Here is a 13,194-nt window from a genome sequence, read left to right on the forward strand (position 1 = left end):
TGACGAACTCCGACCTCCTCCTTCGTTTATCCCTTGCAATTTCGTCTGGCGGGGAATTTTAAATAATCTCTGCTCACAAATTCGTCAATTTTAGTTGTTGCCCTGTATCGCACGTGCTCTTCAAGAATTTATTTTGCAATCGATCGCCTGTGCCTGGAGACGATTCTGGTTTCTTCGTCAACTGAGGCTAGCGAATCATGGTTGAGGGATGCGATCGAAAACAACTTCATTGGCATTTGACGTGCATGCAGAGCTTACACTTCTTTCAAAGCCAAAGTCTATATTGTAGTAATTTCTTCTACCATGTGCATTGAGTAACTTCTTCATATCCAAGTTTGTTCTGTCATCCAATGATTTTGATCCACTGCTTTTCCATGGACATATAATCCCCAATGTAAATGCGGACCTGTAGCTAAACCCGTATCACCCACTGTCCCCAGTGGATCTCCAGCTTGAACTACCATTCCATCTTCCACCAAAATAGTATCAAGGTGCATTAAAATGCTTGTTACACCATGTCCATGATCAAGGCCAACACAGTTACCATGTAGCACAAAACCTTCTTCCTCCCTGCCCACTAGAGATACACGAGCAGCTGCAGGTGACCCCACATATGCTCCATGACAAGCTCCATAGTCAATACCGCGATGATAATACCCAGATGCAAAAACTCCATTGTAATATCTTTTGAGACCATACTCCGTTGTCACTTCACCATCTGTTGGCAATCTAAATGGACCACACCAATATTGTTGAGCTGACTTCTTGGATACCAATTTTTTGACTGCACGTAACTCACTGTGTGTTGAGTAAATGATCGGTGCCCACTTATGTCAAGAGGAGTGAATGGAATTAAGGTTCTCCGTATATTTGAGAACCCTGAAGTTGGATAAGCAGGGAAGGTTTCCTCTCCACAAGTAATCTCAACTAATCGTCCCTTACAAAAGGTTTCCCTGAAAGCCAAGTTCAATATGTCGATGAAATTTCTGGGAGGCGGAACTGAGACCATGACAGCGAGAGTCTCCCCCTTGGTGGGTTTCCAATTAGATATATAGAAATCAACTAGCCAGCGTTCGTATCCCAGTATCTGCATGCAGGACTTGGATACGCTTTTCCATCCTTCTGTGAGGTCCTTGGCTCTCTCAATAGCTTGCTGTGCATTGGAGGTGAGTAGAGGTTCTATCAGCTTTTACAAATGTTGTAAGTACGTGCTTGTATGCTGATGTTTTTCTTGCTTTGTTAAAGAGAGCTGGATTGAGGCTTATGCTAACATCTGTAAACAAAATCATTTAAGATTGCTGCACAGAGCCTGTGCTTCCAATTAGTAGAAATTCATTCTCAAGATTTTCCTTTCATGGATGTCAATTGTATGTGAACAATATATTTCAATTTTTATAAAATTTTTAAACTTTGGATTAATGTCTGAGTGGTTAATTGGAAAGTTAATATCCAGGAAGTGCATCTGACAAATACTGGATAAAATGTTCAATTTTAGTTGTTTGCCTATGATACCTGTTTGTTTTGTGGGCTTTTCAATGCTAGTTGCTTGTCAATATGACCTGTTGTTATGTCACATGGGTTCTCAAGCAAAATTCTTAAGTTTCTGTGGGTGATTAAAAGTTGAAATGTTATTAATCTCCTCACATGAACAAAAGTGGTCAATGCGACTGTTAGACGGATCAACAATATGGTACATCTAGTGAGGTAAATAAATTCTGAGCCAACATTGATCATCAAACAAGGTAGGAAAGTATATGATTCAATTAAAGTAATATTGTGTCAAAGTGGGTGCATCTTTCTCTAGTGTACTCCACAAAAACTGACTATGTAGGTACTAGGGCCTAGAACTTGACATGTTCCCCTTTTGGGAGGAGATCCTATGTGGATGCTACTACAAAGAATGCATGTCATGGTGCAGGATAGCTCTAGAATAATGACCCGGGACACTCATGTGTGATGAAGAAATCCCATCGTGTTGGTCAACTGTAGTTGTGAAGTCAGCCTTCTACAGAACATGACTTTGTGGGCAGACAATCAAAACATTATATTATCACTGTTGCATACATGAGCTGAAATTTTACTGACTGTAGATTATCAATAGGTGATGCCATCAATTTTGCCAATGTCCCACTCATTGTGCCACTTATTTGAGTGATATACATTTATAAAATGAATACCCATGCTTCTGTGTTTGGATATTTCTAATGACAACCGAATGATAGTCTATGTTATGAGCTCTCAGAGCCAGAATGAAAGAATATAAATTGCAGCTACTGTCAAGCTTTTGCATGCTGAGTAAACGTTTTTAGGACAATAATATTTCAAAAGAAATGCAATTGACATGCAAGTAATTTTATTCCTTATTCTCAAATCCCTCCATTTCTATTGAGTATGACTGCGCCGCTCACCCTAACTACCTTGTTCGTTCCTTGAGCTGGGTGAGATGCGGGGGCAGTGGCCTCGTTTTCAATCACGATATTGTTTTATGTATACAACACGAGGATGCCATGTCGAGGTCCGCGACTGGACCCAGTTTGCAACATAGATTCTCTAATGTGCCAAAGATCAGAGATGCCCATCTGTTGACTTCTGGTGATGGGTTCTTGTGTTTGATGCAAGTTCTGATCTGTGGTGGGTGGTGAACCCTCTTTTCCGGGGAAACGTTGTTCATTGAATATGCGCTATTCTAAATCCCACACCTGGTTGCGAGGAATAGCCTTCGATTGGAAACATAGTGTTTGCAAGCTCGTACTGTTTTCTTCATCGTCATCTACATATGTTTACAACTTTAAAGAGAATATGTGGAAAATAATGGAAATAGGTCCAAAGTAGAAGAGATTCTGTCATAAGAAGTACAGAAACTACCCTATAATTGTGAATGAACGTTTTGTGTGTTGGCAGGTGAGCACTAATGTGGATCCAGCAATGGTAAAATACATATACTTGAAAAGCATGTTCCGTGCATCTCTGTAAGACCTGCTTGAGATGAATTTCCACTATCAATCACTTCACCGCATGCCTGAACCACATCCTGGAAAAAGGTTTCCAAAGTATTTAAAGATGATTCCATTCTATTAAATGGGTCCGTGTTTAAAACCTTCAACGGAACTGCACTACATTCATCACCTGAAGCAGGTTGATACTTCACAATCTGACTGTCTGTCAACTCAGTTTCCCGGTCCCCAGCCTCTGAACAGTTCTCTTGTTTGGGTAATCTTCTCTTCTTATTAGCTGCTTCAAGAAGCTTACTGTTTTCACTCTGTTGCACAAGCTGTGCCACAAATCCAGGCTTCTGTACAGCTTTGGCCAGAAATGCCATCATTTGCTGTTGGCGGTGTTCCATGGTTTGCAAACGCTCCTCCAAGGTCTGCATATGCATCTCGGTACCTTGATGTTGCTGCCTAATTCTAACGAGCTCCATCATGAGCAGACTCTTATCCCTCTTGAGCCTCTGAATTTCCTCCTCCAGTTCATACTTTATAGCATCATTACATACGCCTTGTTGGGGATTCTGAGAATGACTGTGCATAGGCTTGCGTCTGTGAATATCTTCAACAAATTCCTTTGTCCCTGAAGAAAATCTTCATTTGCGAATTCCCATTGATCTGGATCAACTTTCCTGAAGCCATATGTATTGAGCTGCCTGACAAAGTTGGAGAAATTGTTGTGCTTAAAGTACTTGGGTAACAAGTCTCGTGCGAATTCTGGGGGATTCCACACAATGAAACTGTTATTCCCGAGCTCCATGAAACTATCGAGTCCGTGGAGCTGTCGTCCACCATGTCATACGTCTTGGTGAGCAGTAAAAGTAGGATTCCTTTTTAGCTTTCAAATTGTATATCATGATTCTTAACTAAAACCTGCAAATTTTGTACTTCCTTGAGGGGACTGTAAATATTGAAGTAAGGTCCTAGTGTTTCTATTTGTGGTGAGTTTTACCGGCAAAACTGGTGTCAGCACCCTTATCTTCTTACTTTCAGCAGCTTCCACACTGTAAAGCTAACAATTTACTTGTAGTTAAACTTGTCATTATCAGAGATACTACAAGGGTTTTTGATGTTTTTAATGTGTGGCTACATGTTGGTTGATAAAATGAAAATGGATGGGGAAATCATGAATTATTAGGAAATGGGTTTTGATTTCTTTTTCTCTGTTTCCAGGGGTGTATTTTGCAAAATTTGGAAATCAAGCTTTATAAGAAGGCTCTCAAGAACTTTAGGAGGTTACTCTAGAAAGGTGCTTGCCACATTTGATCTACATTCCTTTAGGTTCTTAGATTTGGTAATTCACATTTCGTCATCTTGACACCGTAAGGTGCTAATGTTCTCTGGCTATATTAGAGGTGATGGGGGGATTGATGGGCTATAGAAGCACCACTCTAGAGGCGCATTGAATCTGTTGCCATTGAGAGAACGGTGATAATTGTGGCACAAGTGCAGCCTTCCAGTGTAACCAACATAGGTTCTTTCCTTTTGGTTGCCACAGCAAAGGAGCTCCAAAGAATTTCTGGTGGGGACTATGATGTTCACTACTATAACATTCACTCTCACTCACACACACTACCTGGAAAGAGATGGGGAATATTCAAGCAATTGATTTAGTTCAAAGAACATTAACCATTTACATGTAACGTGCCTCTTACAAAACTAGTAATTATTTATTGGCATGGCAGATCATTCAACATGGTAAAATAAATTATCTAATGAAAATTACAGCACTTAGTTTGGAAAAACAAGTCCTATTTTTGCAAGAGCAGCACTTTTATCAACCAGTCTTGGCTACAGATTGATTGGTTCTCACATCTACCACTAAATTTCACCCATGACAATTTTCATCTACTGCTGCATTCCTTGTCTACTGAGACATTCAGTCTGACATGAATGCAACTCTACTAGCTTTCTTGTTAGCGACAGGCCCTCAAGTGACCAGTATACTTTATCTCAACATTCATTATTTATTGTTGGGAAATTAGTTGTTCTTGATTCAAGGTATCATGTGATTTTATTTACTTCTGATTTGGCTCTTAGATGAATTCTTTACAAGAAACCTCGATCTCAAGTATTTTTGGTAGGAAATTGTATATTCAGTTATGACAGTACATGAGGGACAATGGAGTGACTATATACAGTGCATTACTTTTCAGAAGATATACACGAGCAAATTATTTTCTGACTTCACATGGATGAGTTGAAAACATCCGCAGGCAAACAAGATGCAGGTCATAAAATTTGATGTGGCTCGAGATTTCCCATCCGAAGTTGCCAACTTTGCATAGAGGACATTCATACTCTGATAGATCATTGTATATGCAGATGGTCTTCTTCTGAGATCTACAGTTGGAAGTATTTCCACAAAAAAGAAAAGCACCTTCTGTTTCTCACTCGCTCTTTCCTACAAATTCCAGTTAATTACTAATTCTCAAATGTCCATATGTTATACACATTCTCTCTGCAGCCAAAGCTGTAAATTCCTACGGCTCCTCTTGGACTTTCTGGGTTCCAAATGTGGAATATATACACCATGAACAAAAGGAAATACTGCAGATTTGGTTGTTCAAGGAATCTTCGTTTAACAATAGAAGCTCCTAATGACACAGCCCTACATTTATGCCAAGTAAACTTACTGATCTGACTGAATTCTCTGACCACCCATTCTATCTGAAGTTCTGTTACGTAGGTTACATTCCTAATATATTTAATTTATGATTAGACATATCTTATATATATTGGGTAAGGAATGCAGCTTTATTCTAGTTTGCTCTCTTCTTCTGGCATGTTGTTTCAAAATTTAAACTTCTATTGAGATGCACATTGGTCTAGATATCTCTTTTATCTTTGAGGATTCAATTATGGATGAATTCTGATTTTTTTTAAATGATTGGTGCAAGCCTTGTATTACATTTTTTTTGTTTCCATTTGCATAGTTCATTGTAATTGATCATAAAGAATACACCTATGGTTGTAGTAGCAGGACTTGGCTCGGTGAATGACTTGGGGAACCTGGAGAGAAAAGTACAACTTGGACTGGACAAAACCTCAGAAAAAAATCTTGCCCCAATTTAGATGACCCTTTTTAGTTTTTTTTTTTTACTTGATAGTGGTGCTTACTGAGTTTTCGGCTCACGCTTGCTTAATTGGGCATTGAAAACTTGTGAGTACTCACTGTTGACTCCCTGTAGCCAAGTTTGACTTCCTTACTTAGAGTATTCTTCTTTATGCCCAATTCAATGCTCAATATATTATTGACTGCATGTTTAGATTCTTCCATTGCTAGGTCACGTGCCGCATCATCTCTAACTAGTTGAGACACTAACATCATTACTTACTAGGATATTATCTATAAGTAAGTAATGTGGTGATGTTTCAAAGAGTTTCTTGGTTGGATGAACTCCTAGGAACTATTCATAGAGCACTACATCTTGACGCACAATCACTTGCTTTGTAATGTATCTAATTATATATTTATTTACAATTGCTAATAAGAATATTTTAAAATTTTAGCACTTTTGACATCAAAGTCCTTCATCTTTTACTAGCTTGTGAGCTTAAGTTCACCATTTGAATTTCTTATTCTTACTTGTCCACCTCTTTCGACATTTTCCGCCTATGGCCTAAATACAATGCTACAATTATCATTTTAGGGAATATACTGACAAGGGTCCAAAATGACACTTATTGAGATATTGGGGAAAAATATTGCAGAATTATCAGAAGGGATAGCTTAGAATTTAAAACTTTTTGAAAAATATCAAGCGTATGGATAATTTATATGATCTTTTCTTCTATGACAATATTATTGCAACATCTATGACAGTGAACTCTACCATATGCAATGATGATCATACAAATCACTTTGTGTATTGTCCCCGATATTGTCACTTATAGGGTCTTGTAGACGTAGTTTGAAATGAACAACTAATTAGAGGCTACAGGAGTACTGTGTGTGAATGACTTCACTTGGTTGAATGCATCATATATTAATTTGTACCATGAGATGAATATTGATTGTGATTGTCCCGCTTCTTGTTTTGTTGTTTCTTAATACATAAATAATTATGGGTTGCAATGATCACTGATATAGTCCTTTAGTTATAACGGAATTCGTGGTATAGATACCTTGGGAAAATTATAACCTGCCCACCAGAAGGTTGGCAAGAGTTTCAGGAAGGGTTCCTAAGATTATGTGTTGTCGTTTCTCCTTTACGTTCTAAGGACTTCGGGATGAAGTCCATTGTTAAGAGGGGGCGTATGTAGTGCCCACTCTAGTTTCCTGACTCTATTATGACATTATCTTACATACTTTAGTCTATGAGGAACTCAGGTTGAGGATCCAGAAACGTGACTCTAGTATCAGTGAATGTGATGGTTATGTATGTTCTCTATTAATATTATGATTACGATATAATTAATGGTTATGTGTACTCTCTATTGATATCATGATGGTGATAGTAGTAAAGGATAGACATGTTTCTATTGATGTTATAATGATGATAACTTTGATCTATATGTATGGTTCCATTAAGGTTATGATGATGCTAGCCATGATGGAGGTATCCCCTGTGTTAGCTACTTACATTAGTTCTGGTTCACAATGAACAATGATGTGAATGACTAGGTGATGGTAAAAATGCTATTATGACAATGACTAACACTGAAAAACCTGGTTACTGATTATTATTGAGTATGGAAGGAAACCACCAGAGGCACTCGCACATGACGAGTTGACAACACCTGGTTTGATGAAAATTTATATTATTTTATCTTGGAAGTTCTAATCGATTTTGAAACCTGCTATATATGTTTATCTATATTCTGATGATATGATAATGGTTGCAGGCATAGATGAGTTGCTTGGCCGAATGACTCACATATGGGTGATGGGGTTGTACAAGTGGATGGAACTACATGGGAGGGGTGGGACAGTGTCCCTGATCTCACCCACTAGCACTCCCGCCGTGACTTGGGCTGGAAGGGTTGAAACACCTTCGCCTTGAAGATCATGATGCCATGAGGGCAAGTCCCCAAGTTGGGGCGCTCATGAGGATTTTACCGGGGGGCGCGCATCAAGGCGGATTCCTTGATCCCCGACACCATTAGTCTCACTATAGAAGGCAACATAAGAGATGATAGCGGTCTACGATGTTGCACCTATACTTTCCCCTCGTAGTCACTGGATGCTTGAAGGGCAAGTGGGGTGGCACCCTTGGAACTTCAGGGGGATTTCTTGAAGGGCACGACCAACTTGGCACCCTTAGCATCACAAATAAACTAGTAGGTGTGGCACCCTTGGAACTTCTAGGGAAGTTCTTGAAGGACACAACCAAACTTGGCATCCTTGGAATCATTAAAAATAAATAATAATAAATAAATATTAGCAAGGAATGAAAACTAGGTAAATTTACATCAAGGGTAAATGATGATTAGGAACCAATGTAATTAAATCAAAAATAAAACTTGGAATAAGGAGGATCATAGGAAGAATTAAAATAGAGTACCTTAAAAACTCTATCATTCCCATGTTGGAAAATACTAGGAAGATTATGTGGTTTAATTAGGAAAAAGGGGAACGACAAACATAATGGTAAGGATAAAGATTAATCCTAAACTAATTTAAACCTAATTAAGAAAAGAGGAAGGTGAATTAAAATGAGAATAATAAATTAAATTTAGAGAAATGTAGAGAAGCTCCATGTGTCAACAACCAACATAAGAATATCCATCTAGGAGATAACCTGAGTTAAATTAGGGAGTAGATTGGGGATAAAATCTTGACTCATTAATTGACTTCAAGTAATGAACACAAATTAAGGAATAAAAGGGGGGGAAATAAAGAGACAACTAGGAGAAGAAATAGGAATCTTGTTGAGGTCAGGAAAATATTAGTTTTCAATAAAAATTTAAGTAAATAATTTTGGGAGACCCTTGATGTGAGAATGACACATGGGTGGGTGAATAATCAAGCTATTGAATTATAAAAAAATAATTAATTATGCATGACATGACAAGTGTCACCTTGAGGACTCCTATAAAAGAAGGGGCAAGCCATGGGAGAAGGGACTTTTGGGGAAGTTACCCTATTTTTGGATGGATGAGATGATGTCAGAGCAGTGATTACGAAGCTATAGTGAGTTTGGTGAGGTAGAAGATTTTAGAGAGGGGACTCTGGAGCCAAGCTGTGCTCTCCTCTACCAGCTAGTGCTTTCCTCCATTGTACAACCCCATTGCAGCTCGGGGGTCCGCGGGGAAGAAGAGTACCCAAGGAGTAGGCTGGGAGGTTAACTGGTGGGTCTTCGCATTCGGATCAAGTGCGTCATCATTCACTCGCGGAGGTGACCAGCTACAAGGGAATACCAGCAACAGCAGAGCAAGTGGAGTCTCGCCTTCTGGTGAACGGTACATATGTATTTCATTACTATTGATCTTAGTTAAAAGTATGAAAACGTTATGATATGTTTCCTGAAATGAGTGGCAGGAATGTGTGTGTTAAATAAATTTGAATTTCAATGCGTTTCTTTTCTGGTTGTATTTGCTGTATAAAAAAAAAATGTATACAGTCTGGGTATGGTCCTCACAAGTTGCCCATGACAAAATCTCATATGATTCTAGGGGTCACATAGTTGGTGTTCAAATCAGATCTATGGATGATTCTTTGATGATGCATATAGTACATATATGTTGCTTACATGATGATCTTCATAAGGACAAAGAGATGTACAAAGCTTCATTATTTAGTGATAAGCCACTCATTTCCTTTATGTTGTTGTCATCATACCTCCAAAGATGCATAAAGTTCATATGGTGTAGTTATGATTTCTATAGTTCTTGGCTCTCACATGGTTAAGAATGGTTATTGTTGATGTTATCAAGAAATCTTGACAAATGATCATGAGCTCATGGTTTGCTAGATACATATTGCTATGCTGGATACATGGATGATTACTTAAGTTGCATACTGACAGATATTGTTGGTTGGCCAAGAGAATGGTGTTATTACAGGTCTCATGAAGACATAGCTATTTGAAGACATGGATATTCGAAGACATGGTTTACTTAGATGATGAGTTCTTGCCTTATGATGATAGGTTGATACTCACATATTATCATGGTTGATGCTTATCAGATGTGGGATGTTCCCTAGTGATGATACATGGTTGATTGTGGAAAGATCATGCAGTTCTTAATGATGATGTGAAAGATCATGTGATGAGTATGGTGTTTTCTCATATGATATGGTATGAATGGTTTTGTTACTGCTTGGAGATGATTCATGGAAGGAAACGAAGCAAGTTGATCTTGATGAGATCAAGAGGATGAGTTGATACAGACATACTTTGTCACAGGTTGATGATATCTACACTGACATGGACATATACAGGTTGTTGGTCTGGATGTTGTTGACAGATGCTTATGGAGCAGATCATACATGGTGTATGATAGTTGCTGATGACTATCATGGTCTTGTTTAGATATTTGGTCTTTGTTATAAATGTCATGTATATCATTCAATGTAAAGGTCATATCAAGAATCATGATGTAATAATTTGTCTCTGTCTGTTGTAGTCTTTTGATGAGTCCCTTTTTGGTCATATGATGTAATTTGTACCCCCACTATGCATGGGAAGGATGATGTAATATTTCAGTCATGTATAAACAATTGGTATATCCCCACTTGGTTGGGTGGATGAGTCAAGTTTAGTATATCCCCACTTGGTTGGGAGAATGAATGTATGTATGAGTCATTGGTGATAGGAAGGTCAAACTCACATAGTTGAGTTTTAGAGTCATGTTATTTTTCTTGAAAATATTTGCAGACTCTGCATATGCTCAGGGGGAGCATGGATGATACAGTACATCTCAGCATGAACAAAGGGGGAGCTCAATCAGAGATTTCAGCATGCACTTAGGGGGAGCATGACCCTTTGCCCTTGATGTCAAAGGGGGAGAGTGATTTGGTGTTGTTGTTGCCATCAAGTCCAAAGGGGGAGATTGTTGGCATTACGATGCATGTGTTGTACTTGATGGCAACCCACTTGTAGTAGAACATCTCACTTATATATAACTAGATGAATCTACAAAAGAGATATCAGATGTGACAGAATACATGGTAGTTGTATTAACAGATGTGATGCAAGGCAGTTCAAAGGAATCAGTTCAGAAGTAATGTACAATGGCAACTCACTAAGATGACAGTTCACAGTGCAGCAAGTTAACATTGCCATCAAGTCCAAAGGGGGAGATTGTTGGCATTATGATACAGGTGTTGTCCTTGATGGAAACTCACTCAGATGAAAGATCTAAGTACTACAGGTTAACAGCAAAGAATTATTGTTCAGGCCACATAGAATGAAGAAAGAAAGGTATACGCAGGTTCTTCTTGACCAACCTGCGTATACACGCAGATTCGCAGACCAAAAGGCGCGTATAGCGTACACATGCACTTTCACAGAAGGAAAGGCACGTACATGTTGGAAAACTTAGTTTTGGTCTGTGGTATTTGGTCCATGGTATTTTGATCCATGGTATTGGTCCAAGGTATCTTTTCCGAAGTGTTGACCCCAGGTGTTTGGTCCAAGGTATTGATTCTAAGTGGTTTTGGGCCATGGTATTGAGTAAGGCCTAATACTATATAAGGAGGAGAAGATCATTAGGCCAAAGTAAGCAAGTAATGAATATCTGATGAAGTATGAGATCAAGCATGCAGGTTATGGGTTTGTGATGCTTTTCTTGATCTGAACTAAGGATGCACCTATATGGATGATGGATCGGGATCCTAAGGCTTGAAATGTATTATCATTATATGGTTTGATCTTGAACATTCTAGATCTGAATACTAATGCATGTTTTATTATGTAAATGTGATGATCTGGGTATGAATGAAGTCTAAAATAGTTGTGATGCTTTAAGTTAGAATTTCCATATCTGTACACAGGTTGGCTTTGGAAAAACAGCGTATACACACTAATTCAGCATACAAAAGTAGCATATACCTCACAGGATGAAACTTGTGAATCTGTACGCTGGTTTCCCTTAGTAAAAGGGCGTATACACACTGGTTCGGCTTATGGATGTAGCATATATCTTCTGAAGTATGATCTATAAGGGTTCTGTTTGATGTTGCAGTATTCAGGGTTCTGCAGTGTGTTCTGGTGACAATATTCTGCATATTCATATTGGTTGATTGTGATTAGCTTCAGTGTTAATGGATGAAATCTAATGATGGATCAGGATCATAATGACTTATCATTATATGATCTGATAATGAATGGGCTAGATCTGATCACTAACACATGTTCTATCCTCTATGTATGATTATGTCTGAAGTTTGGAAGTGCAGCAAAGTGTTTGCAGATCTACACGCTGGTTTGCTTCAGGGAAGCTGCGTATACACGCAGGTTGGCTTCTGCCAAATAGCGTATACAATCTGAAGCATGGTTTTAAGATGACAACTAATTCTGAATGATAATGTAACTCAAAACTATGTACTAATCTATCTATTGCAGTTGATTGATTAAAGTATGAATGAATGATTGATTCAGTTGTGTCAAAGGTTCAGAGGTTGTCAGTGATTGATTGAGTTTGGTTGATTCAAATTGAGTTTCAGTGATTGGTTGATGCAGATATAGTTGATGGATGTATTGCAGTGGTGATTGATTTTGAGCTTCAATGTTGTTGACGGGTCCATTATGAAAATTGGATGAAACGTGGCCTTTAAATTATGATGTTGTGTTCCAGGAGTATCCAGTCTGAAAATTTATAAAACAAGGTCCCTGGAGGATGAGAGAAGATTATAGCCTTCTGTAGATCAGCGCCTACGTACTAGTAAACATATCGGCTAGTACAAGAGCTAGGGGGTTGTAGCTCCCTTCCAGTAGAAGCTGGAGAACGAGAGAAGGTTGTAGCCTTCTGTAGGTAGAAGCCTGCGTACTGGTATGAGTCTGCGCCAGTACAATGTTGTAAACAGTTTTTCTTAATATTAAAAGAAGACAGAGATGACAGCAGCAGGTGGTTTTCACCCACATTGGGTTTCCACCTTAAATCATGGTGTTCATGTGTGTTTCTTATGTGTGATGATCTGTTCTGTTTTTACTGCACTTGGTTACTATTTATATGATTAATGAAGGATTGATGCACTGATTAAAGATCAACATATGATGAATTAATTGAATCATAAGCTTGCTGGATATACGCTAGTTGC

The 13,194-nt window shown here is 38.5% G+C and overlaps 1 pseudogene; it reads right to left on the reverse strand.

The window, feature by feature from the left end:
* Nucleotides 1–323: 323 nt before the first annotated feature.
* Nucleotides 324–13,194, reverse strand: part of LOC149223332 (heat stress transcription factor A-1-like) — a 50,824-nt pseudogene continuing 37,953 nt past the window's right edge.

The sequence above is a fragment of the Pinus tabuliformis genome, chromosome Q (genome assembly GCF_031772625.1).
Source record: "Pinus tabuliformis cultivar Carrire ecotype Pingquan chromosome Q, CPIR1, whole genome shotgun sequence".
Taxonomy (NCBI): domain Eukaryota; kingdom Viridiplantae; phylum Streptophyta; class Pinopsida; order Pinales; family Pinaceae; genus Pinus; species Pinus tabuliformis.